Raw genomic sequence first — 26,930 nt, forward strand, 5'->3', positions numbered from 1 at the left:
AGTTTTCCATAATACCTAAAATACAAAGTTTGTTCTGAGCACTGAAAATGTGTTTGTTTGGCCAAAGCACAGGCATGTCTCATGCCAGGCTGGTTTCCTACCACGTGCTCCCTGAGGTGGGCAGTGTCCTGTCCCAGGGCTGTGGTGCCTGAGGTGACACCCAAAGGTTCTGTGCCACCCTGCTGGGCTGGGCACAACCAAGGGCCCCAGGCATGCCTGCTCAGCTCTGGGGTTTGGGGACAGGGACAGTCCTTATCAAGCAATGCAGATTAATGAATTTCTGAATGCTTCTAGAGTAGGTTAATGGTGTGTTCAGTGTTGAATTGGGCAGGAATGCTGGATTTGGGGTTCATTTCTGGCCAGGGTACAGAAGATATTTTTCAAACCTTGTATGAAGTGCTTGTATCAATACCAGCATGAGCAGGGCAGCCCATTTCTGTCCCAGTCTGCTGCTGCAGGTGAGTGGTGCTGTGCTGTGAAGGAGCTGCTCAGTGTGGGGGGTGTACAGTGGGAATCACACCCCCCAAAATGTGACTGCCCACATCATTTTGGGCTCAGCAAGAGTAGTCTCTGGGGTGATGTGGCCCTGCATGTATTGGAAAAAGATCAGCAAGGGCACAGAGCACATTTTAATGCCTTCAGAGACACCCTGTGCTCACAGTTGCAGCAGTTTTTTGGAGCTGAAGCTTGTACTGCTCTGCTATTAAACTTAACTGGAATGTGCATTTCTTTGGAGATGGGGTTTAACTCCAAATTCCTACTGCTTTTCAGAGAAGCTGTCACATTCTCAGAGGGATGGTTTGTGCTGGTGAAGCCTGGGGTCAGTGCACAGACAGTGCAGAGCTGTGCTTCAGCACCTCTGCCATGAGTAGCCATGCCCTGTGTCTTTGATCAGGTTAGATCAGTGGGACAAGAACCCTCAGACCTGTCAGGCAGCTTTTAACTTCTGCCTCTGGCAGCTCCAGTGCTGCTGTGCCCATGCTCAGATGGTGATTCAGCTTCCTGCAGGTGCCTGGTAATGGGATTATCCTCCTGCAGCCACAGCAGGACAACTGCAACAACATCCTTAATGAAGGAGATGTTTGTCACTGTTGGTATGTTTGCTTCTGTCAGGTTGAGCTCTTTAGCTGTGCAATCTCCAGCTGACAGTGTTGTTACCTTGTGTGGCCCCCATGCAAGCAGAAATCAGAGGGGCAGCAGAGGTGCCCTTGAACAGCCAAAATGGATATTTCCTGCAAATTCCCTGCACAACAAGTTGCACTTCAGGCTGATGTGACTGCTGCAAGGGGTCACATTTTCCTGCTCCATGAGCAGTGCTTCCCTCTGACACACAGAGTGTTTTCTGTGGCTGCAGTGTGGAAACTCAGATATTCCTTCTGTCTAGCAGGGTTTGAAGCTGCCTGAAGTTGGGAGTGCTTCTATTAACTGCAGTCTTCATACCCAGCCCTTAATCCATGGGCTGGCAGGGTGCTGGGGCAGCTCCTGGCATGAGGGCAGGGTTTGGGGTGTCCCTGAAATTTGTATATTTTGGCTGGAGCTTGCCTGTGGGCAGAAAGGTTTTTGGGGCTTAAAAGGGTCTTTGAGCAGTTGTGCTCAATGCTCTGTAAGGGTTATGTTAAAGTGTCCCTTTTTTTTGTCAAATATGTGTCTAGACAGCAAATTTGTAGTCGTGGCCGAAATGTTTCCCTGCTGGCCTCATAAAAACATACCATCACCTTCAAAATATCAGGCTCCTGTAGAAAAATTTGCTGCTCTGGACTTACAAGGAACACTTGAGCATCCCTGCAAGTGGAAAAACAGAGGAAAATATAGAGTCTGGTTTTCCAGGGAGGTTTGGGGCAGCACGTGGGGCGTTATCAGACTTACCAGAGGCACATTCTGGTTGTTCTTTACAATTGTTCATATTTTATGTGAGTGTATTCCTCCTATTCCAGAAGAGAGGGGCAGGTACCCCAATAGTGTCCACCAGTCCAGAGCTCCAGATAAACCAGATTTCTCTGCTTTGCCCTGCTCCCTGCTACATGGGCCTCATCATAGCAGGAAGAGCCAGTTCACCCTCATCACCCCTGGTTTGCATAGGCAAAGAAAAGCAAAGCACATCCCAGGAAGGTGGTGATGCCCTGGCACAGGCTTTGCAGGTGACAAGGTGATTGCAGCATGGGCAGCTCCCTGCCTTTGCCCCGAGGGCTGGCACTGCTTTGTTTGCATCCCAGCCTTGATCTGTGGTGCTTGGAGTTTATTGGGATGCAAACACACAATGCAGGCACCATGACTGGTGCCCGAGCCCTGCTGCCTGGATAAACAAAACTCTTATTTTGGATCCAGCTCCACCTGTGCCCACTTTGTGTGTTGGTAAATGAATGGTGTGGGCAGGGGAGACAGCTGGAAATCCATGGCTTTTCAGTGACCCCCAGCAGTGTCTGGATGCTGCCCAAATCTCTGCTAATTGGCCCCAGGAGATCCCCATTTGCTGCACCCTCATCAGTTTCCTGAGCCTGATGGGGAGAAAAATCCCTGGTTGGAGTGTGTGGGGGCAGCACTTTGTATTCACATTCAAATGTCACAGGTCTGGGTACCAGCAAGCACCTCCTGAGCCTCCAGAGCCCACCTGAGGCTGGCACCTCCCAGTCTGCTCCAGCACAGACAAAAGGATGGGACTTGGTCCCAGGGCTGAGTTTTGCTGGTGTTTTACATTCCAGGCAGAACTGGAAATGGGGAGCAGGTGGGAGGAATTGTAACAGGCTCAGGGTATTTTTGACAGTGAGTAATAAAGAATTGCAGTATGGAAGAGTGAGATTTGGGGTGCCCATGCTGTTGTATGACCATGAACTGCCAGCCCCAGGGTGTGTGTCTTGGTATGAAGGACAGGTGTCTGCCAATAAAGGCAGAAGCTTCTCTTTGAAATGGAGAATGCAAACCTCCTCCCTCCAAATTATTATAATTTTGAAATTAAGGGGCTCTCAGGCAAAGAGATGGGAATTAAGAAAACAGTTCTTTACTAGGAAAATTAAAATAGAAATGCAGTATTACAAAGAACAATCCCCAAACCCTGCCAGAGTCAGAATCCAAGCTGACACAGTCAGTCAGTCAGGGTGGTGGCAGCAGTCCCATTCAATGGTGGCTGCATCCTCCTGCAGTGGCAGATGTGGTTCAGCTGGAGCAGTGCTCCTGGAGAAGGTGCAGTTTCCTCTGAAGCTCCAGGGATGATGTGGAAAGGTCTGGCTTTCGTCTGGAACCCAGTGGAAAGAAGGTGCCTTGGTGTCCAAAATCTCATTTTTTCTCTGGGTAGGAAAGGCTTGGCTCCTGCCCTGGCTGGAGCATCTCCCAGTGGGATGATGGAATTTTATCAGTCATGCACTGGGACTCACTGGCCATGAACAGGAGATATCTCCTGGAGGGAGGATGGGCTGTGGGAAGATAAAGATGATTGCCCAGCTGGTTTAAAGATGGCCCATGAGCAGATAATATGTGCCAGGAGATCAGGGTCACTGCCACACCCGGGTCAGCAGATGGGGACAGAATTCACATTGCTGGGCACATCCTGTATTGCAACCCAAGGCAGTGGGTGAGATGGCCTGGAAGCCTGGGCTTCCCTGGAAGCAGGGAGTGACATCCATCACTCCTGAGCAGCCTGACCCCATCCCTGATTTGCCACAGCTCTGTCTCAGCTCTGAGACAGCAGGGAAGGGTTTTCCCCTGGGTTTAGCTCCCACAGCAGTTTTTGGTGATGAGTGTTGGTGTGGAAGGTCTTCTCTTCCTGCTGTGAATGACACCATCTCTCCTTCCTCTGCCCAGTGCCTCATTGTGGACCCTGCTGAAGGTTCCTGGAGAAACCTAATCTGGTTTTTCCACAAGCTGTTGACTTATCTCAGCTCCAGCCTGGATCTTTCCCAAGCTGAGGATCTTTCTCAGAGACAGAACAAGGGAAGGTAGAAAGAAAACACAGACACCTGGTGTTGACCACAGAGCTGTGTGAGTGTCTTGTGATATTTTGCAGAGAGCATGTTTTCAAAGAGGTGTTGCCTTCTTTAAAACCAATGAGTCTTTTCTACTTCGTTTTTTGTGATCTCCCTTATATAAATTTCATGTCTTTTCAATAAATTGCTGCTTTTTGCTGTTTGGAAGAAGAGTAGTGTTGCTGTGTTCTTTTGCTACTTCCTGGCCGCACAGTGACAGAAATGAGGTTATGGTTGGCTTCTCCTATGGGCTTTGTGTCAGCAGGGTCCATCTCTGTCTTGTTTATTTATTTTCTACCAATTTGTAGCTTATCAAAACCTCACCAGCAAGAGCAACTCCCCTTATAGCAAATATTGGAGACGAGGTCTGTGCAAACTGCTGACTTTTTATTTCATGGGACCACCCTCTTCCCAAGATAATTATGTTTATCTTAATTTGTTTCCTGCAAGAAAATGTAAATATGTATTTTCAAGGGTTTTGTTTTTTGTTTTTGTTGATTTGGGGTTTTTGTTTGTTTTTTTGGGGAATGGGTGAGGAAAACATTTTGTTTGTCTCAGCATGCTATATTTGATTCCTTCTGTTTCCTCCTTTTTAATTATTAAATATGAATATCTTTTGAAACAGCTCTTGGTTTCCAAATGAGATGTCAGAAAGTTTTCCTTGAAAATACCAAGAAAAATGTGTTTTGGTATTTTCCATTTTGGCATATTCAAGAGGAATATACCATTTGGAATATACCATATTTCCATTTGGTATGTCCTATTTTTCTTCCTGATTTTATTGCCAAATAACCCAATTAATTTCATGCGAGTTTGCTATTAGTTTCAGTAAATTATAATTCAGTTTTTTAAAAAAATAAATGCCTTCCCTTGAAAACAGAGGAAGGGGAAGGAAATGATGCTTGTGGCAGGGCAGGATTTTGAGTATTGCCTTCTGACAGCACAGAACAGTTTATGGAAGGTGGAAACTGGAGTTGTAAATACGAGAAAAACTTTTCATCTCTAACCAGGCAACAGTTTCTCTCAGGCAAATCACAGAGATCTTACCAAGACCCCAGGAAGCAACTGGAAATGTTCCCACACCATAAATGCACTTGACATCTGCTGTTGAACAGTCTGTTGTGTGAAATGGAGCCAAATTCGATGAATTGTGGATCTGTTTTCTACTTTGCAATGCTCTGTGTTCACTTCTTACATTCTTCCAGTTTTTTTATACCTTTTTTTTTTGGTATCTTTTCTCCAACCGGTGCTCAGTGACTTTGTCTCCAAAGAAAGGTGCTGCTGCCACACAGGCTGTGGTGGGGAGTTTTGGGTGCTGCCAAACTTTGTGGTTTCTGCTGCCTCCCAGAATGACAAACAACTTCTGCAAAGCCTTGTGGCACTCCCCTGGCTGGGCAGTGAGGATGTGGCTCCTTCCTTGTCCAAGCAGATGCAAAAAGATGTCACAGAACCTCCTCTCAGGCTTCAAACTCAAGGTTTAATGGCCTTTCAAGTGTCCATTGTTTTCTGGTTTGTTCTCTTTGTGCTCAGCACCTGGCATGTAGAAAATGTGCTTCAAAGGGCAAATAAATCATTCTGATCATCCTGATGGTCACAATAAATCACCCAGGCCATGGGAGCTGCTCCCAGAGCCCCTGAGGGAGCTGGGTGTCAGGTTTTGTCAGTCCCCTGCAGGTTTTGGAGCTGATCCTTCTTGCCTGGTCAGGGTGGGATGAGGCACAAGCTCAGGGTGGCCCATCAGCTTTGCCCTTGCTGCCCCAGCATGGGTGGTGTGTGTGGTGGGGACATGGCATGGGATAACAGCCAGTTTGGGTTTTCCTACTTTCAGTGAGGGCAGAAAGTAAATAAATGGACTAAAGAACAGAGCAGCGTTGGCTATCCAAGAGACTGAGAAGTGTGAACCAGAGGGGGAAAAAATAAATTTAAAACTCACACTATTTTTTGGAAATTGATAACACAAGATTTCCATTTGGCTTTTGTCTTTTGAGCCTGTTCTGCTTGGGATTTTTTGTTTAACCTGACTGGAAACCTATTATTTTCTTTAAATGAGAGATGATCCTGATATACCTGGCTGAGGAGGCCATTGCAAAACAAGTTTGCCAGCTTGCAAAAGAGAATTGCAACACTGGCAAAGAGCACTAAAGGTTAAAAATGCTCCTCATCTAATAGCCCCAAGTTGTTATTAGAACCCTCAGGTAAGAGGGAAAGCCATCCACAGCTCTCCCCTCTAAAATGACTCATTAACAGGAATGCTTTTGCCATTAAAAGATTTCATTTCAGCATTTCCCTCTTTGTGCACAGAAGCCTCACTAAGCCATGGTCAGCTGGTTTACACACAGCCTGTCCTGCTGGACTTGATTGCCACACTCCTCTGCCTTGCTGGGACAATTTTGGGAAGCATTGGTTTACAGCATCAAGGTGTTTGGGCAGGGTTTGATCTCTGTAGTGGGTGGATGTGAGAAAGGGACAGAGGACTTGTGGTGTGGCAGCAGAATCAGGTCTGGATGAAAGGCAGCAGAGGATAAATGGGAACACTTGACTCCCCTGCTCTGTGTTTCCTAGGAGCATTTTCTTTCATTGAGTGGGCCATTGTTTGCTGGGCATAACCTCTTGCTTCCCTTTGTAAGTGTGCTACCCCCCTTTAATTAAGAGGCATGAAAACAGGATATTCCATCTTGCAGAGGGGCAGCAAGGGCTGCAGCTGAGGCTGCTCCCTCCCACACAGCTCTGCACAGCTTGACACACTCAGCTGCATCATCCATGCTCACTGTGCAGCATCATGTGGGGTGGGCAGCACTTGCACTGGCTTAAAAGAGCCCAAGGATGGCCATTCCAGAATCATGGAGTGGTTTGGGTTGGAAAGGACCTTAAAGCCCATCTTGTTCCAGCCTCCTGCCATGGGCAGGGACACCTTGCACTAGATTCACAGACACAGCACAGCCTAGACTGGGTTGTTCAGGCAGAGTCCTCTTGGAGTGGGTCAAGCCCTGGCTCTGGGCTGCAGAATGAGCCTTTGGCTACCCTGTCTGGGCTGCAGAGCTGTGGAGAAAGCCAGCACAGGGCTGAGCATCAGCCTGTGCCTGTGGGGCTGCAAGTGGGGACATTCAGTAGCTGCCTGGCTGAGGTGACTGGCAAAAAGATTATTTTTGAAAAGCAAAAGCACAAGACAATACAAGCTTTAATGCCTTATTAAGGAGAGAGCTGCCCATCCTGTGCTGAAATGGATGCCTAATGGTTTTTGGTTTTTTTTTTTTCTTTTGTATATTCTCTCTATTCTTTATTCTCTGTATTCACATATATTTGGAGATCTGTAGCCTATTACTGAATTCCTTGCTATTTTCCCAGCACTTTTCCCTGCCCTGATATGCAGAAAGACAAAACATATCCAAAGCCCCTATCCTATCTTGGCTCTCCCTGGGAACCAAGGCCAAGAAACTGCTCTTTGAGAAACATTTTCATCAACAAATTCCAGTCCCATCTGAGGGGGGAAGGATTTAGAAAGGGCTTGAACTGGGGGGGAATTGTGCTCCTAATTGGTGATTTGTGTCAATTATGCTAATTTATAAAACTATATTCACCCCCATGGTGGGTGTGGGCTCTTGTGGGTATTTTCTGTATCTGGCCCTGGAAGCCTCCAATAAAGACCATTATTGGAGGTTTTATATTTCTTCCTATACTAATATTATCTCCAAGCGTGCCTTGTTTCCTTTGTGGGTTTGTAGGATATCAGGATGAACCCCTGAGCAGTGCACCTGCACCAAGGAGGGCAGAGGGATGTGGAACAACATCAAACCCAGGGATTTGAGCCCTTCAGTCCCAGAGCCATTTGCAGTGCTGGGCACCAAAGGGTTAAAGTGGCCATGTCCCCCAGGTTTCTGCTGGCCCTGGCTTTTGGGAGGATTGATGTGTTTGGCACAGGCACACCTCCCTGCAGATAGTGCAGCAGCACACTGAGCTGCTTTGTGAGCTGGGTGTGTGTGCCCTGCACTGAGGTCACCTTTGTGCTCATGTGAACATATGGTTTATGTATTTCAGAGAGGCAAAGCAGACTGAGCCTTGGTGTGTGCTGAAACCCTTCAGAGCTCAGGGCCTGGGCTGCTGGTTCTGCAGACCTGAAAGAAATGGGGAGACTCATGACAGTGGGTGTGAGCCTGTGTTGTCTGTGTTGCTCACCTTCAGATGTTTTCTCCATGGCGTGGTCAGAACCTGGCAAGGAAGGGGTCAGACCCCTTGCTTGGGGTCTCCTTTGAGTCATGTTTTTGTTAAAGCCTAAAAACTCAAACACCAGCACGGTGATGAATGCTGAGCAAGTGGCTTCCCATCCCTTCCAGTGGGATCCCCTTCCCAGGGGCTGAGAGGACAGGAGTCCTGCAGGGATAGGCATGGGATGAGAAGATAATTGGGGTTTGGTTTTGGCTCAGTTCCTACTGTTCTAAACACCATGTCCAGAAACTAAAGATTCCTATTGTGATGAATGGACTTTATACCTGATTTTGATTTAACTTCAAACCAGTTCCCAGGACAGGGGGTAATATGGACTTCATCCAAAGTCAGGATATTTTCACTACAATTGATGGGTAACATGCCCAATTCACTGATTTGGGTCTTTGAAAATCCCATCTAATATATAAGAATACCCAGACCTAGAAAGGAGCATTTTTGCTTCCTCTTGGCCCATTCTTCCTATATTGCAGAAATCATGGAGGAGATGCAAGTGGAAAAGCCTGGCAGTCTACAGGAACAGTATTTTTGCTGTCCCAGACTCCCTGAAGATTGCAGTAGATCTTCAAGGTAGTACCAGACACAGCTTCTGCCTTTGTGTTTTTCATTAGCTCTCTGATGGCCTTTCAAAGGGAAGAGACACACTGGATATGGGCTGTACAAATACACTCTTTTCCATCTGGAGAGAGGAAGTGATATTTTTTAATGCCTGTGATTAGTCTGCAGTAATTTGTTTGTCTGCCTGATCGCTTTTTTTTTTCCCCTCCCCAAAATGAAAACCCAGAAAATCTTTGTTTTTGCTGTAGCCTGAAATGCAACCTTTTGTTTCCACGCCTTGGTAATTGCAGGTTTATGATATTGCTGCTCCAGCCTTTTTCCCAACATTAAATCAGTAATTAATGCTCTGTTGCTGGAATGTGAGCAGGTCTGAGCTCTGCTCTGTTGGAGAGTTTCACCATCAACATATGAGAGAGACCTTTAGGTCCTTCCTTCTGTGCAGTGTTGTGCATGGGCTGTTCAGAATCCACTCAGCTAGAAAGGGAGCATAAGGCAGATTCTCCAGCCTGGTGGCCAGGGTGTGCTTTTGGGAGCCAGAATCACTCAGTTCCAGCCCTTGCTCCAATGAACCTGACATTGAAATGCTGACACTGGGAGCAGCTTTATTAATACTGCCAGCTCAAGGCATTCTGAAATCATGTGTCAATCTTCTAAATGTTGAGATAGTGGAAAATACAGCTGAATCTTTGGCTAGTTTTTATTTCCCTTTTGGTTTGTAGCTTTTGAGGGACAAGCCTAGGAAAAGCTGTGTGCATAAACCCTTCCCCTCCCTTCACAGTAACCCCCTCTGAGGGAGTTTTTCCTTCTTGTTTTATTTTATCAGCTCCTTTGTACCTCTCAGCAGAGGAAACAACCTTTTAGTGAAGGCACTTCAAACTCCAGGGCAAAAGAACCATCTCCTCCCCAAAATCCTTGCCTCCAAAGGGGATAGCCATACATCCCTTTTACTGGTGCTAAGTTCAACTCACCATGTAAAAAGCAATAACCTTGAGGTGTCTTTTAGCATTATTCCAGACTGAAATCGTTGCTCATCTTTAGTTTGCAGCAGAGCCTGATCAGATCTGCTCCCAGTGACCTCATTTGGGCATCATAGCCAGGTTATTTTTCCTGCTTTCTCTCTGTATATCAATACTGAATCAACAACTTGCCATTAAACAAGCAGGTCTCTGTTGATCTAGAATTTAAATTTCAGCCTTAACCCATTGGTTGGAAAGATTGAGTGACACTTCTCAATAAAAAGAAAAAAAAGTTTTCAGTGAAGATGATGAAAAGGTTTTAGAGGCTGCAGGGTGACAGGGAAGGCCAAGGAGATGATCTGGGGAAAAAGCCTCACTCCCCATTTCTGCCATTAATGTTAGAGAAGTGGGGTGTCAGAGGCAGTCCAGTGAGCATTTTTCAAATTTATAAAATAATCAACCTTTCCAAAAGCAACAGGGCATTCTATTTATTTAGAAAGAATGTGTGAAGGAGCCTTCCCTTTGCAACTTGAGGTGCCAAAATAAGGAGGTAAACTGGGTTAGAAGAGTGAAGTGGTTAATAGTAATTTTGCTTTTAAATTCTACACATTTGAAGAAGTCCTTAAAGAGCTCCAGATGCCCTAGTGAGTGATTTCAAGCTATCTGCAGTTCAAAACATAACCTGTTCTGACATGGTCCCAAGAGAGACCAACATCATTTGTTCTTATTTTGAGTTACTTTGCATAATAGGGTCATGTTCCAGAAGTAAGGCCACTCTAAGAAGCATGACTGCAATTTCAGAAAATAATTCCCTTTTCCTACTCTCAATACTTCAGTCTTTGCAGGCTCAAAAGACATGGAGAAAATGAAAGAGTCTTTGAGCAGCAGCCACAGGCTCACCTCTGCCTTCCTGCATCCCCAGCTGCAACCTTCACAGTGCTCAACTGTTATTCCTCACATGGATATTTTAAAGATTGGTCATGCCCATTAATACCTTTGTTCCAGCCCATGTCTTGCTGAATGGTGTGATATGATACAAACCATGATTCATAAAAGTTTCTTGGAAGTGGCTCAAGAGAGATTTGGTGTTTTCAAACAGCTTTTTGAAATGTTAATGGCTGTTTAAGAGCAGCAGTGAGCAATTTCAGCTGGGGATGATTCAGTTGAGGAGGTTCTTGAAGCAAGTTTGTAGGAGTCAGGGAGACTCAGACACAATAGGAAAACTGGTATTTTGCTTAAACAGTTCAGAGTGGGAATTGCAGCTTCTTTAGAAAGAAAAATATTCCAGTACATTAAAAAAACACTTTAAAAATCAAGAGACTTTCTCGAGACCAGAAACTTTTAACATGCTGTTACACAATCAGGATTGGAGCAGTGGCTGGAGGTGCTCCAGCTTTATCCCTTGGGTGGAGGGAAGGGCTCCATGGTGGTTGTGCTGCTTTCAGAAGCCCCATCACAGGCTCTGGTAGAAAAGAGGGTTTGGATTTGTGCTTTGCCACCCTGCTGGATCCAGCTGCCTGTGCTGATCCTGGGCTGCAGTGGAGTCCAGATCCCTGCTGGAAAGGTGAATTCCTGCTGCTGGGGAGGACTTGGATTCTCTCTCGAGACCCTGGGCAAGTCACTTCATCTGTGCCAGGGGGATAATCGTGTTTCTTGTCAGAGAATTGCACACTCAGGCCCACTAAAACCATAAAACTGAGTAGAGGGAGCTATAAACCCAGACCTACATAGAATAATGACAGAATAACAGATCAGAATAGTGGTGGAATAATGACTGATTAACAGATCTATAGGAATAACATTCCTGACCCTGGTTAGCTTTGTGTATTCTCAAGTGTTTTGCCTTAACCAGCAAGTTAACTCAAGCTAGCTCACAAAACCCATCTCCATGTGCTAATCCAGAGAAAGCACTCTGAATGGGAAATCCAGATTCCTTAATTTCAGCCTGGAAAGAATCATCTGGTTCAGGAAAACCAATGGGAACTGGCTGTACAGTTGTAAATTACTTTTCAAATGGTGATGTGGCATTGGCTTTCCCTTCACCAGCACTGAAAATGGAAAAAAAGGCACATGAGGCATTTTCCTTGTGATAAAATGCAGCTTATTGAGGTTGGACTTGCAGCTTTAGTGCTGAGAACAAGCTAGCAATTAAGAGGAGACTCCAACCTGTCAGAGTGATACCCTCTTGATTTCTCCCTTTTCTTCTTTGATATATTCTCTGTATTCTTTACACATATATTTGTAGCTTTGCAGTCTCTTACTGTAACTCAGCTTCAGTGTTTTCCTAGGCAGAAAGACAAAACAAATTTCAGGACCCCTGTCCTATCTTGGAAACCAAGGTTGAGACCAGCTCTTCCAGACATGTTTTTTATAAACAGAGCTTAGTCCTCCTCTAAGGGAGGAGGATTGAGAGGTGCTAGAGATGGGGGAATTACTTTGTCAGGCATGCTTCTAATTGGGGATTATTATCAGATATGCCAATTTTCAGAATCTATAAAAATTGCATGCACATTATGCAGGGTGTTCATCTGTGGCATTTCCCACCTGTGCACCTAAGGATCCTCATATCAAGATTTTTAACACCCTGACTGTGCCTGGCTCATAATTCTAGGACAGAGAAAAAGGCATCAGGAGCAAGAGGGCTGTGTGGAGCTCCTGCAGAGCTGCCCAGCCTTGAGCATTCCCTGTGTGGAAGTTGCTTTGCCATGGCTGTGCACCCCTGGCACACGGTTCATTGCTTATTTAAAAAACAAAAAAAACCCAAAAAAACAACAACAAAAAAAAAACCCCAAAAAAAGCTTTCCCAGAAGGAAATACTCCAGCCACAACCTTATGAATGGCCAAAACCCAGCTGTAAAGTTTTCCAAGGCTGCTGGTGCATAAATAATGCGTTGCAAAGCCTGATTTAAAGAGCAGAGAGTCATGGATGTTCCTCAAGGCCAGAAAGCAAAAAGAGGCAAGGCTGGGGCCCAGTTTATCCCACAGAACTGGGGAGTCTGGGCTGTATTTACCCAGCTGGAAGCAGCTTTCACAGCTATTTATGCCTAGGTTTTGCCTCAGGTGCATACTCTCCCATTAGGTTTAAGTGGCTGGAAAAGGCCAAATATGTCTGAGGTCACTTTTGGCTAATTAATATGGCAACAAGTGCTGATTAATTCATTTGGGCCTGAAATTAGCTGAGATAAATTTTTTTGCAATGGCACAGGCCATAGATTTATGAGTGTTTCTTCTCCAAGACAAACAATACTCTGAAAGTGCTGATTTTGGGGTGCATTCACCCTGAAAATTACTACCTGGATTTCTCAGAACTTCAACAGTAACTACTTTATTTCCTTTAAATGCATGTTTTACTTTATTTTTACCTGATGGAGAACCTTACCACACACATCATCCAGTGACAATCACTTGCCTTATCATGATCCTGTTTGATGTGTACCTGTATGTCAGAGCAAGTTAAAAAAACCTTTAAAATTGAGATCCAGATTTTCAGATCAGCTGGACATCATAGCAGGCAAAAGGCGTTGAGGCCTCAATGAAAAATGTGGTGTCCTCTGATCATCAACATGCTTAACACCCAGACTTGCTGACTTTAAAAACCAGTTTTGGTGATGATTTACTGCTGTGCTAATGTGGGCTGTGCTGTGTCTGGCTTGTGGATATCCAGAAGTCCAGGACCTGAGAAATGATGGGGAAATTCCCCTTACTCTTTGCAGTGTGTAGCTGGAGGTGTGGATTGCTAATACGTTGTCTGAATAATAATTATGGAGTTAATAATAATAAATATGGGCACAGATAGTGATCCTTAAGAAATATTGAAGTTTTATTCACAGATTACCACAGCAGAAGAGCCCACCACTGTGTGTGGCTCAGGGATTCCCTGTGCAACATATTTAAATTGAGTTTGGTTTCCATTGTCCACCCAACTTTGGAAATATAAACTTGTGAATGGCACTGGCTGCCTGTGCCCCACTGGGGCACTGTTGCAGCAGGTCAAGGAGCAGGATTTATTTTGCATTGGATTTTTAGCTTTAATTTAGCTTTCACTCCCAATCAGGATGAAACCATGAGTGTTCACATTTCCTGTGCAGGATAAAGAAAATGTCTGCTATTAAAAGAAAGATCCATGGAACAGCTACAAATGGCTGCCAGTTCTTAAACCCAGAACTAACTAACAGCAGTTCCCAGAGTGAAAGATCACTCAGGTGGGAAACCAGCAAATCACATCAAATCCAAGGTGCTTTAAATATTTAGGCACAGATGTCATGTCACTTTGCCATTGAATTGGGAGTTCTTTATAACTCTGCTCCATCCATCCATCCATCCATCCATCCATCCATCCATCCATCCATCCATCCATCCATCCATCCATCCATCCCTCCATTCCAGGTGACTCTCCCCCTCTCTAGGGGAGTGAATATCAAATTTTAGCAGAGAGACCAAATAATATTTCATCTGAAGCACATTTTTTAGCACTAAAGCCTCTTTAGTTGCAAGTTTTTCTCCTCCTCCTCTTCATTTCCTTTCAGCTCCTTGTTCTGACTGCTGCCTAGAGCTAGGAACCATTAGAACCAGTCTAGCAGGAGGCTTCTCTTCCTTGATAGGACTCTTCTCACATGAAAATTTATTTCAATGTGCAGGGCCTTCATTAGGTGAGTCCCATGATTAGGTGTGGAGAGGTGTGTTTTGCAGAGGGTGACAGAATCCAGAGTCCATCACTGCCACACAGAAATGATCCTACAGGAGATCATGCAGATGGAAACCTCAGAGAAGACTCTGCAACCCAAAGTCATTCAGGTTTGGGTTTTTGGTTTTTTTTTTTTTGCCAAAGATTAATTCACTAATGTCCATGCACCCCTTAATTTAATTTAATTTCATTTCTGGGAACTGCCTGCAATCCCTGACCTTGTGTGGTCCCAGCAGAGCCTTCACAGAGCAGCAGTTCCATGCCATGGACCCACATTTTCCATGCAGGTACAGCTGAACACATTATTGCCTTTCCAGCCTGTTCCTGCCCTTTCTGCACCACTGCCCTGTTCTGCCTTGTGTCATTCCCCAGAGGGCAGGAGTGACAGGGATCTTCAGATCATTGTCTGCAGTGTTCTGTTGGGAGCTAACACACACCAGAGTCTCCTCCTTGCATTTCCATTGCTGGGTGATTGCTCCAGTTCTCCAGGTCATGCTTTATAATCCTGTTATCCCAGAGCTGCTTCATAACATCTTGTCCCACAAGTCTCTTTCCAACTCATTTTTGCAGCTTGTCATGTTTTTCTTTGCCACTTTCCCCTCCAACACCTTTTCCCTTTTTGTGATTTCTGAGCTCTCTGAGCTGCTTTTACATGAAACCACAACCAAATCCTTCCTGAGGCTTCATCATCCATTCTGCTGCTTCTGCTCTATTTCCTGGGAAGTTTGAGCTGGTTTTCTCACTAAGTATATTGTCCAAGTATTTAATAGCACCTACTTCTTCTCAGCTGCATACTTGAAGGAAACCCTTAAATTTCAGTCTCCCTCTTCACTGTCCTGTTGCATGTCAAGATAGTCTGAAAAAAATGGTCAATGTATGAAATTGACTTTTTGCATTATTGGAACCCAAACTGGCCTGTGCAGCTTAGAAGAGGCTAATGGACTCAATTGGTCATTTATTTTCCTTCATTCAGTTATGAAAAGAGTTGTCCAGAGAGCAATTCACTCCAAATGGTTTAGGTCTGGATTTTTTGAAAAGTGCCTATTTCTCTCAGCTTCTGCTATTTCTGGTCTGCAGGGACTTAAAAATTCAGTGTAATGTTCAAACACTGGCACCTCTATTTGATGAATTCCTGGACATCATGAGTTGCACTTTGAACAGAGATGTTAATAATGATAACGTCTTGCTATCTCTTAATTAAGACTAGACAAGACAGCAATGCTGCATTAAGGCTGATCACAGGCTGATCTCATCAGCTGATCATAGAAATTTAGTCTGATGAGATCACAAGGCTTTTGAGAGGGACTGGAAAGTCCTATTACCTGGCATGCATTTCTTCCTTGGTTATGCCATGCAAAATTCAGTGTCAAACCATCAACATAATCTGTCTTCATTTGGCATTTGCAGCTGGTCATGCAAAGAGTCTTAAACCCTTGCTGGCTCCTTAATCCCTGCTGCTCTTGAGAGGCATTCTTCAGTAGAAAGTCCTTCAGTGGCCTCTGAGCTCCACAGCTTGCCAGTAAGACGTAGCAGAAATAACAGATTGCTGCATGTTTTGCTTGGTTTGTGGTTAATACACAGTGGAACTGGGAAATTAGGGAGATCTATAAATAGCAGGTCTTATATATACACCTGAGCCTCCTGAGCACTGGACCACCTGCAAGGAAAGCAGAGCTGGAGCTGAACTGCTCCAGCCCTGTGACTGTGAGCAGGGCAAGGCAGGCAGGGCTCCCTCCCTGTGAGCAGGAGCAGGGTGTGCTCTCCATGGGCAGCAGGAGCTGCTGCTGCCTGCCAGGGTGCAGCTCTGGCAGCCTGTCCCAGCCAGGAGAGCAGAGGTTAAAAGGGGCTCAGCCCCTGTGGGGCTGGTCCCACTGTGATGCTGGAGCAGAGTGTGTTGGGTGATGTGCCCAGCAATGTATATTCTGTCCCCATCTGCTGCAGCCAGGTGTGGCAGTGCCCCTGATCTCCTGGCACATATTATCTGCTCATGGGCCATCTTTAAACCAGCTGGGATAATCATCGTTGTCTTCCCACAGCCCATCCTCCCTCCAGGAGATATCTCCTGTTCATGGCCAGTGAGTCCCAGTGCATGACTGATACAATTCCATCAACCCATGGGAGATGCTCCAGCCAGGGCAGGAGCCAAGCCTTTCCTACCCAGAGAAAAACTGAGATTTTGGACACCAAGGGACCTTCTTTCCACTGGGTTCCAGAGGAAAGCCAGACCTTTCCACATCATCCCTGGAGCTTCAGAGGAAACTGCACCTTCTGCAGGAGCACTGCTCCAGCTGAACCACATCTGCCACTGCAGGAGGATGCAGCCACCATTGAATGGGAGTGCTGCCACCACCCTGACTGACTGACTGTGTCAGCTTGGATTCTGACTCTGGCAGGGTTTGGGATTGTTCTTTGTAATACTGCATTTCTATTTTAATTTTCCTAGTAAAGAACTGTTATTCCTAATTCCTATCTCTTTGCCTGAGAGACCCTTAATTTCAAAATTATCATAATTCAGAGGAAGGAGGTTTACGTTCTCCATTTCAAAGAGAAGCTTCTGCCTTTATTGGCAGACACCTGTCCTTCATACCAAGACACCCACCCTGGGGCTGGCAGTTCATGGTCATACAACAGCATGGGCACCCCAAATCTCACTCTTCCAAACTGCAATTCTTTATTACTCACTGTCAAAAATACCCTGAGCCTGTTACAATTCCTCCCACCTGCTCCCCATTTCCAGTTCTGCCTGGAATCATTCTGGGCTTGAACTGGGACAACAGGAGCTCTTGGGGTGCTGATGTGAGCCTGCCTTTGCAGCCACAGGGATCTCCAGGGGCTGTGGTCACTCCCCATAACACTGCAGCAGAGGGGAGAAGGAAAGAGCAGCTTTGATGGAAGGCTGAAAGCCAGGGATTAATGAGTCAGATGGAAGGAGGGAGTTGAGTTTGCATGGTAGGAGGAAAGGGGAGTGTAACAAAGATGTGAGGTCACCAGCAGCTGCTCCTCAGGGACTGGGACCAGGGACTGGGACTCAACCATGTGTTTGCTGTGCTCCTGGGGATGGATGGGCTCCAGCAGCCTCACAGACCAGCACAGGTTTGCTCTGCTGGCCCCACCAGCCCAGGGCTCGCCCTCTTCTCCTTCCATCTGGAAAGAAAATCACAGAATGCAGTTTGGATGGGGATGGGCTGCAGAGAGGCAAGTGACAGATCATCACAGCATCGTGTGCAGAGGTTTTGGCTCATCAGGAGGCTCCAGGTGAAACTTTCACTGCATCACCTCTTTCATGGCAGCTCCCTGCTAGGAGGGCTGAGCTTCTCTTTGCACATTTCCCTTTCCAACTCTGCCACCTGGTTTTGCAGAGCTGCTGGGAGCTGCACACCTTTAGCAGCAATGTCCTGGTCCAGTGTGAACAGATGATGGCCCAGAAGTGGGGAGGAGACATTCTCACACACAGGAAAGCTCATGAGCTTCATCCTCTAAAGACTCCAGGATGAGGGGACACGGAGGAAAGGTTTAAAGCTTTGTCAAGCAGAGCTCAATGGTGGCTCTGGTAATGCTGTTCCAGTGGAGTGAGCACATCATATTGCATATTTACATGTGTAAATCAGTCACAACTCTATGCCTTCCCCACATGTAGATCCCATCAATAGCAGCTTTATGCAGGCAGGAACAGAACCTGGGGACTGGAGCACCAGCACAGTGTCAGGGGAAGTCAGTACAAATTGCTCCATCAGCTGGACATTAAAGCAAGGAGTGATATCACTCTTAAAATAAGAAACCTAATGTAATGTGCTTTAATAGCTGAATAATTGCTGTGAGCAAAGAAAGAGGCTTTTGTGAAGGAGGATCAGTGAGAGCCAGGAGTGAGTGCTCATGACATCACAGCAGAGCACAAGAGAAACTTTATTCTCACAGCTCCACAAGAGCAGCTCCTCGAGCTGCCAGTCCCAGATAACTCAGTGGGAGACTTTAGAGAAGAGTTAATAAAATGATTGATTTACAGCTGGAAAAAATTAGAGCCTGAAAACTGGCAGGCTGACATTGTTTGAAAGATGTGCTAGAAACCTCCCCCACTTTTTTTATTTGAGAAAAAGGTCATTTGCACCTAAATTTGGAGCTTGCAGCACTTGAACTGGTATTTTGAGGGACTCACTGTCAGTCACCCTTCATGGGAAACAGTTGTCAAACTATTATCATCCTAATTTAGCTATGTAAAAATAGATCCTAAAAGTCTGTACCTTCTTAGGGGAAGGAGTGGGTTTAAAATACTTTATTTTCATTTACCAGCTGTGGATCAGACCCAAAACCTTTATGTGTTTCTTATTGCTGGGTTTGAGTGCAGTGTGTTTTCTTTACTTGTTAGGAAAAACTGTCAACTTTGTCTCAACTCTGTATATATTTTTATGGTGGTTTACAAGCACAAGGCAAACTAAGGGTCCTTTCACAACTTTTGGAGCTGGTCCATCATATTTTTTTTTTTTAAGAATTTACTTTGTAAAAATACTTCTTAAGGTTGAAACACATGATTTACTGTTGATAGGAACAGAATCCCAGGGACACTGCATTGTGTCTTTGCAGAGAAATAGTATTTTTTTAAATGAAATTTCTCAGGCACAATGGTAGAGGCAGCTCCAGGAGCTGTTTGCACCCCAGTGGTCTGCAGCAAAAGGCAAAGGCACCCATAAAAAGTAGATGTTGAGAGGCAGCACTTTTATGCTTTCAATCTTCAACCACCCATTTAAAAACAGATTTTTATTTTTGGTGTCAATATGTTTGATCCATCAGTTATACAGCTAATAAGGCACAAGTCTGGCTTTCAGAAACCTTTCATGGCCTTCCAAAGACGTAACAGAACTTGCTCCAGACTGGATTTGACTCAGACCAGACACGAAAAAAAAAAAACAAAACCACCTTCACAAACACATGTGTCAGCTGAGGGAAATCATGTAAGATGCAATGAGCTGAAATTAGAAGGACATGGTGTTTATTGCAGATGAAGAGGAAAGAAAGGAAAATGAGGCCAAACATGAGCAATATACACTTTGAGGAAACCACAATCACAGAGACATTATGTGCAAAGCTCATCTCTGTTATTGAAGCCACTTAAGGAAGCAAGTGTCTGAAAAAGAGCAGCATTGATGAACTTTAGTCTCTCTCAGGAAAAAATGCAGACTCTGTGTTGGCTCTTGCATGAGATAATTATCAAGCTGTTTGTGTTTTTAGAGAAGAATAGAAAGGATCCAGGTAAACTACAGAGGGAAAACAGTGAAGGAGTTTAAAAATTTTCTGATGTTTGAGTCTAATGGACTCTGAAGCCAGATGAGTTTTACCAAGCACTAATATATTTATTTAAGACATACAGAGATCTTATCTTCATCAGACAAAGTCATTGGTATATCAACAGTCTTTTATCACAACTTTTGGAGTCTTGTCTAGCAAATCTACTTAAGGAGTTGTTCTCTATGCTAAAAACCTCCTAAACAGCTCAACAACTCTCCCACACTAAAAATAGCCCTCAGTTTTACCTAAAAGTATGCTGACATGTCAAATTAATTTCGTTTCCTCCCTGGGAATGAGAGGCAAGTGATGGCTTTTGAATAAGGAGGCTTTTGACAGTGTTGGGATTGATGCTCTCCTAGCTTAGGGCAGTGCTGCCTGGAGGAAAACACCGAGTGAAAGATGTAATTTCAATATACACTTGGTTGAAAACACCTCATGAAAACAAAAATGATCTTAACAAGCCATGTAGCTGATTAGGAGCCCAGCAATGTAACATTCAGTGAGAGCTGTAAAATGGGACATTTCAGAAGAACACAAATGCACAAGCACCACATCAAAACTAATTGACTGAAAAATGGTCTGGTGTAAAAATGATCACAAGTTAAACATGGGCCAAAATCACAATAAAATGCAAATTCTCAGCCAGATCTCACTCAGGGATGTACTTCTTTTCTTCCTCAGTGTGTTTGAGGTCTGGCCCAAAACACCCCATCCCTCTGTGAATCCAGAAGAGCTCAGAGAGATGGGTGAGAGGCTGAAGGTCAGGGGGCAGCTGAGCAAGGTGAAGGTGTTTGGTGCAGAGCAGAGGGGCAGGAGGGGCTGGGGCAGAGAGAGGGGCTGGGGCAGGTCAGGGCTGCCTGCTGCCTTCCCTGCAGCAAGGAGAAGCTCCAGCATTGCTGGGGGTTCTGCAGCTGTGCAGGAGTGGGTGACACTCCCCTTTCTCTGGAGAACTCCTTGGAAAAGCTCGTTGTGAAGTTCACCCCAGTGCCATTTCCCAGGGGATTGCTGCTCCTGCCTCTGGCCCTGGCAGTGGTGAGGTCCCAGCAGGGACTGGGAAGTGCCACCATTTAATGATTTGGTGATTCTAGGACTCTTCACCTGGAGCATTTTCATGATACCAATTTCTTTCTAGTGCAAATGTTTGTATCTTTGTCATAACGTTGTTTTTAATTGAATATTTTCTAACCACAATGGAAGTTTTTCTTTCCTTTTATACTGCTGGGCTTTTAGTGTTTCCCATTTCTGAGGAGGTGAGATACAATGATTAGCAGAGCAGGCAGCCAGGCAATCCTTTAAAATGCCAGACTGATCTTTTTTTCTTTAAATTAAACCCCCAACTAAAACAGAAACCAGCAGCTCAGGGGTGGAAGCCACAGGAAGATTATTGTTAAGAAGAGAAGAACAAGAGCATAAAATGTATAGCTTTTGAAAAGTCTTTTCTGTAATGACACAGTAAATGGCAGAATAAATTAAAGATATTTCTGCCAGTCTAAAGATACTGATTTAGGAAGCCAAGGTTGCCTAATGGACTGGAATATCATCTCTATGTTTTCAATTTCCTCCATTTTACCCAAATCATTCACTTCAATAATTAAGGGATAATGAACCGAACAGTTTTCCCCTTTATAACCAACTCTCTCTGGATAAAGATTCAAAACAATAATTAAAAATAAAAAGGAATCCTGTCTGCAGAACATGTCTGCAGATAATGGGAGTATCCTTCACTTTCCCTCTCTGGGGTTTCCCTTCTATCCCTGCCATTCCTCAGATGCTGCTGGGGCCATCCCCCTTCAGGATGATCCCTCCAGACCCACAGTCCCCACACAGACACAACCTGCTGCCCAGAAAATGGGTTTGTGTCCATCCACACACAGAACATCATTGATTAGGTAGAAAGAAAAATGGGCTAATCTTAATTACAGCCCTTCTTAAACTTTCCTTGACCTGTCCTGGCTGTCACCTCTCAGATTCACTTCCTTGCCCAGTCTGTGACAAGATCAGGGAAGGGCAGGGCTGGCCTTGGCCAAGGACTTGTGCAGAAAAGGGATTTCCACAGAACCTGCACTCCCTGCAGATTTTCAAAATCTGGTGTGAAAGCAGAATGAGCACTGAGCAGTTCATGCAGGAAGACATTCCTAAATCTTCCCTTTCAAGGCAGCTGGTGGATCCACAGCCCCTGTGAGGGCATTTCCCTGACAGCCAGGAGTGTCCCTTCCCTCCCTGTCCCCAGGGGGACACAGATGTCCCCAGCAGGGACTCTGTGCTTTCACTGATCCCAACCCTGTCAGCTCTGCTGGCCCTTGACCAGCACTCAGCTCTCTCCTGCAAGGACACTGAGCCCCTCCAACATCTCAAAAACAAGACTTGGGCTTTCCCAGGATGAAGATTTTTAAAAGTGATTTGTGTAACAAAAGTGTCAATCGAGACAGATCAACATCTGATATTTTTAAGGAAGCAAAATTCCTTTTGTTTATTTTCCTAAATCCACTCAATGCCCATTACCTTCCCTCATCACAGTCTGCTGCCTCTGACCACCAGGGGCATAAATAAATTAGTTATGAGATTTTCCAAGCAGTAAACTTTCTTCTTTAAAAAAAAAAAAAAAAAAAAAAAAAAAAAGAAAAGAAAAGAAAAGAAAAGAAAAAAGGAAAAAGAAACAGCAGTATCTAAGAGCTTTCCATGCTGGAGTCTGGGAGCTTTTCAGAGCTATGAAGTATTTATTTTAAGGCACTTTTTTTTTCTTTTTTTCCATTAGGTCCTAATTCTCAATATTTTATAAGAAGTTAAATTATCCAGGAGAAGTGAGTTTTCATTTTGGGGGAAAATAAAAATCCCAAAAGGCATTTGCCTAATTGGAAAATAACCATCAAGCACAGAGTGCAAAGAGCATTTTGGATGGAGAGAACTGAGCACAGAAGGAACCAAACACAGACTTTAAAAAGTCAGAACTGTTTGTTTTTCCTTCAAAGAGGATCAGTTTTAAGAACTGAGCAGACTACAGTTAATTTAGACTCCTTTATATTTCACCCCCAAAGCAAAGCAATGCTTTTTATTCTTTCCTTTCAATGGTACTTCCTTCTCTGATCCCTTTTGCTGGTCCAATCCCTTCCCCATGTGCCTTCATCCCACTGTGCTCCCCACAGCATTTCTCTGCCCTGGGCACATTCAGCACAGGGCAAGTAAGAATTTGAGGGCCCAAATTTAGGTTGTAGTCCCAGGACTGTCTATTCAAACCTTGCATGCCCCAAATACTATTTGTGTGTAATGGGAGAGCTCAGGTCTCCTGGCTCAGGCAGCAGGGAGGAAAGGGGGGCTGAGAGGAGGGGATGTGCTTTATCAGAAAACAGGTAAAACACCAATTCTTGCTCTTCTCATGTCAGTTTGGCTGGAGCATGTTGTGTCTGCCTTGGCACAAGTAAAGCTCCTGGGCAAACAACAGAAATTTCCACCCAGGAAGGGGGAAGGAGTGATGGCCCAGGTGTGGGGCACAGGGGACACCAGGGAGTGGGAAGGTGGCCCCTGGGCACCCCTCTGAATGGTGCTTGGTGGGAGCAGACAGATTTCTATCAGTTCATTTCAGACTGAGCACTATTGGGGAAACCCAACCTTGGGTCATTTCAGACCTTGTCTAAGCACAGAAATATTCCTCCTGTGACCCAATTCTGTGTCTGGGCTCTCTGCTGCCAAACCCAAGGCATCCCAGTGTCACAGGATGTCACAGCTGTCCCACAGAGCTTTGCAGAGGCAGAGGGAGCAGCTCTCACATGGGCAGGGGTTGATGAACGCTGTGACACTGCAGCTTGGGGGGGGGTTGGAATTTGCCATAACTTTGCTCATTAATTACATTCCAAGGGTATTAATTATGAACTCACTTGTGGACATTAGGCTGTTTCACTGTCCAAGAGGCAAAGCTGGGCTGGACACAAAGAGCTGGAGGATTGTGCTTCCCTCTGATGAACCAGCCACCTTCCCTCTACACTATCTCCATCCCACCCCCTCTTTGTCCCCCAAATCAGGAAAGAATTTGCATTATTCCTCTGAAAGCGTTAATTGAGAGGAGAACAAATGGAGTTCCAGACAATTTGAAGAAGCCTCATTACTGACTGAGGGCTTGTTTTGAATCATTGTCCATCCACACAACAATTGCACTGCCCTGGCCCAGCACCAAAACTGTGCTGGGGCAGCAGAGACGGGTTTTGTTCTCCAGGAGACAGTTGTGCACCTCTAATGATGACCATTGCAGCCAGCCCCTGGCTGATTGCTGCACAGTCCAGTGCATCCTTTCCAGCATTAAACCCCATTATCCAGCAGCAGGATGAGGTCCAGGGCCCGGGACAGGCTGGCCTCCACACCGTGCTGTGGCTCCCAGACAATGTCACACTGCTCTGCCTGAGACCACCCGCAGCAGGAGGTGCCACTTGCAATTAGGATGGGTTTTTTCTGCTCTGCCTGACTTTTTCCCAGCTGGAGGAGAGCTCCAGGCTGGGCCAGGGTGAGCTGTGAATGCTTTGCAGAGAGCCCAAAGGGATGAAGTGCCTTCTGCTTCTCTGCACAGGAAGGGGCTGCACAGGTTTTCAGCTGGGCTCTGCAACTGCGCCTGCAGCTTTTCTATTTTTCTCTTTCCTCTTGTTTCTCTCCCTTCCCTTTGACCCAAATTCCCATTTTCAGTCACTTTTCATTCAATGGACAGGATCCTCTGTCCCCAGGCATGCTAGGTGTCTAAGAAAGGTACAAAAGTCAGTGTGGAAACACAGGAGTCTAAGACAGGGTTAAGGCTGCTCCTGCCGCTCTCCATTGCCATTATGGACATCAACCCATCGACCTCCTTTCCCCATAACTCACAGCCTTCAGGTGCTGCATTATCCTGAATTGGCTGGTTTATTCTTGAATGGGTAAAAAGGATGTGAGGGATGGAAAGAGGAGTTTTTTCCAGCAACATCCAAGGCTGCTTGGACCCAGAGATTTTGCTTTCAGCCCATCTGTGCTTTCTGGTTGAGCAGTGTAAGGGAGAGCAGAACGAGCTGCCCACTGGGCCAGCAGATTTCTCCCCTGGTGCTGGACAAGCTCTGTGGGATGATCACTGAGTTCAGACAGAGCTCAGGCACATCCTGTCAGGGATAAGGGCAATCCTTTCCACAGCTTGCCTTGTGTTTGCTCCTTGTAACTGAGGCTGAAATAGCAGTGTGACAGGAAGGGAGCTGGGCTGAGCCTGCTGTGGATGAAAGCTTTGGTAGCCTGAGCTGTACATATGCAGCTCATCACCACCACAGTCCTACAAGTGCCCAGCTGATTCAAAGTGGCCCTCAAACAATCCAATAGTAACTGTTTTCTCTAAACATTTACAACCAGCAAAATGTGCCTGTGTACACTCAGCAGAGAGCCAGAGAGAAGAGCAGCAGCTGCTCCCCGGGTTCCTGCTGCAGCTTGTATATATTGCAGTGCTTTTTAAAGCATCTATTTACATTCTCAATTTTGGATACCTCTTCCCTTCCTGAGAAGACTTGTCCAGCTCCAGTGCTGGTGCAGAGAGGGTGCATTGCCCTGGCAGGGGCACAGGCACCCTCCTCTCTGCAGGCACAGGGTGACCTGGGCTTTTTCCATGACACACAAGTGGATCTCCTGCTTTGTTTGTGACACCGTGTTGATTTTTTGCCTTTTATTTTTTAAATTCTCTGTATTATTCACACATATATTTGTAGCTTTGCAGTCTCTTACTGTAACTCAGCTTTAGTATTTTTCCTAGGCAGAAAGACAAAACACATTCCAAAACCCCTTTCCTATCTTGGTTCTCCTTAGAAACCAAGGTTGAGACCAGCTCTTTCAGACATGTTTTTTATAAACATTTAGTCCTCATCTGAAGGGGGAAGATTTAGAAGGTGCTAGAGATGGGGGATGACTTCACTGAGTGTGCTTCTAATTGGGGATTATTGTCAGATATGATAATTTGCAAAATCTATAAAAATTGCATGCATGTTATGCAGGGTGTGCATCTTTGGTGTTTTCCACCTGACAAATTATGCTTCTAAGGATCCTTATATAAAGGTGTCTCTACATCACCCTATTATGACCCTAACTGTGTCTGGCTCAAAATTCTAGAGCCAGCAAAAGAGGCATCACTTGGCACTGGTCAAAAAAAGTCCCTGTCACCTGAAGTGTCCAGCTGTGGTCTGTGCTGGCCACTCAAGCACCCCCTGAGGTCCTTGGGGGCTCCCACCTCTTGCCCCAGCAGGCAGGGATGTGCTGGGGCAGTGCTGCACATCAAGAGCTGTGGGGACACCCCTTGGACATCCCAGTGCCACTGTGAGTCAGAGTGGCAGCACTGCAGCCCCTCTGCTTCCAAACTGCAGCACAGCCACTCACAGGGACTCAGAGCCTTTTAGAGCTGGATAAATTGTGTTGGCTTCAGCAGTGAGCATCAGCCCATCACGAAGGGATGCAGGAAACAGTCTGGGCTCTCTGCTCAGCAGGAGCCAGGGGTCTCACCAGCTCCTTCTGGGCAGTAATGAAGCTGCTGAAAGCTGGGAGGAGAGAAAGTGCCATCCAGCCCATGCTGGGCTCTGGGGAGCTGTACTTTTATCAGACAGCATGGGATAATTTCAGTCTTTCCCTCCTTAATGATGTCTCAGAGCAGCACAATTCCCATCTCATTCCCTACTGATGAGATCTTATTGCCCAATTCTGCCAAGAGAGTGAAAGGACAGGCAGCTGAGTGTGTCCTCCAGGATCACACTGCACACACCAGGATGGGTGTCCCTGCTCTTCCACGTGGGACATGGCCAGGAGAGGTGTCTGCAGCCATCTCTCTCCTCCTGGCACCAGGGCAGCCTTGCATCAAAGCTGCATGTGGGCGTTTTTGGTGGGAAGGCAGCATGGCAGTGTCCCATCTCTGGAAAAGTGAGGTTGGATGGGCCAGAGTTCTGCTGAGCAAGGAGCTCCCAGAGCATCCCCCAGGGCATATCCTGAGGACACAGCCCTTGCTGGAGCAGGACCCAGTGCCAAGGGAGGGACAGACAGACAGACAGATGGGAAATTCCCCTGAATTCTGACCCACAGTGCTCTGTCATGACAAGGATAAAATTCCTTCTGAAAGACAAACCTGAAGCTCATGGGTGTGGGTTACAAGGAGGCATGAATGCTGCCTGCAAGGTCAGCACTTTGCTCATTACAAAATAGAAAATATCTGAGACTGCTGAGGCTGGCTGTGGAACCTCAGAGCTTTCTGATTTCTGCCAACAACATGTCTTGAAGCTGCAGGTAATTGAGAAGGTCAGGGGA

At 45.7% G+C, this 26,930-nt stretch overlaps 1 long non-coding RNA gene across 1 annotated transcript; it reads left to right on the forward strand.

The window, feature by feature from the left end:
• The first annotated feature begins 1,019 nt into the window (after positions 1-1,019).
• Positions 1,020-5,538, forward strand: LOC306810737. Its single transcript, XR_013776542.1, has 2 exons — positions 1,020-2,722; positions 5,211-5,538. It is a non-coding gene; the product is annotated as an uncharacterized lncRNA (long non-coding RNA).
• The last annotated feature ends 21,392 nt before the right edge of the window (positions 5,539-26,930 follow it).

The sequence above is a fragment of the Erithacus rubecula genome (assembly GCF_903797595.1).
Source record: "Erithacus rubecula genome assembly, chromosome: 20".
Classification (NCBI taxonomy): domain Eukaryota; kingdom Metazoa; phylum Chordata; class Aves; order Passeriformes; family Muscicapidae; genus Erithacus; species Erithacus rubecula.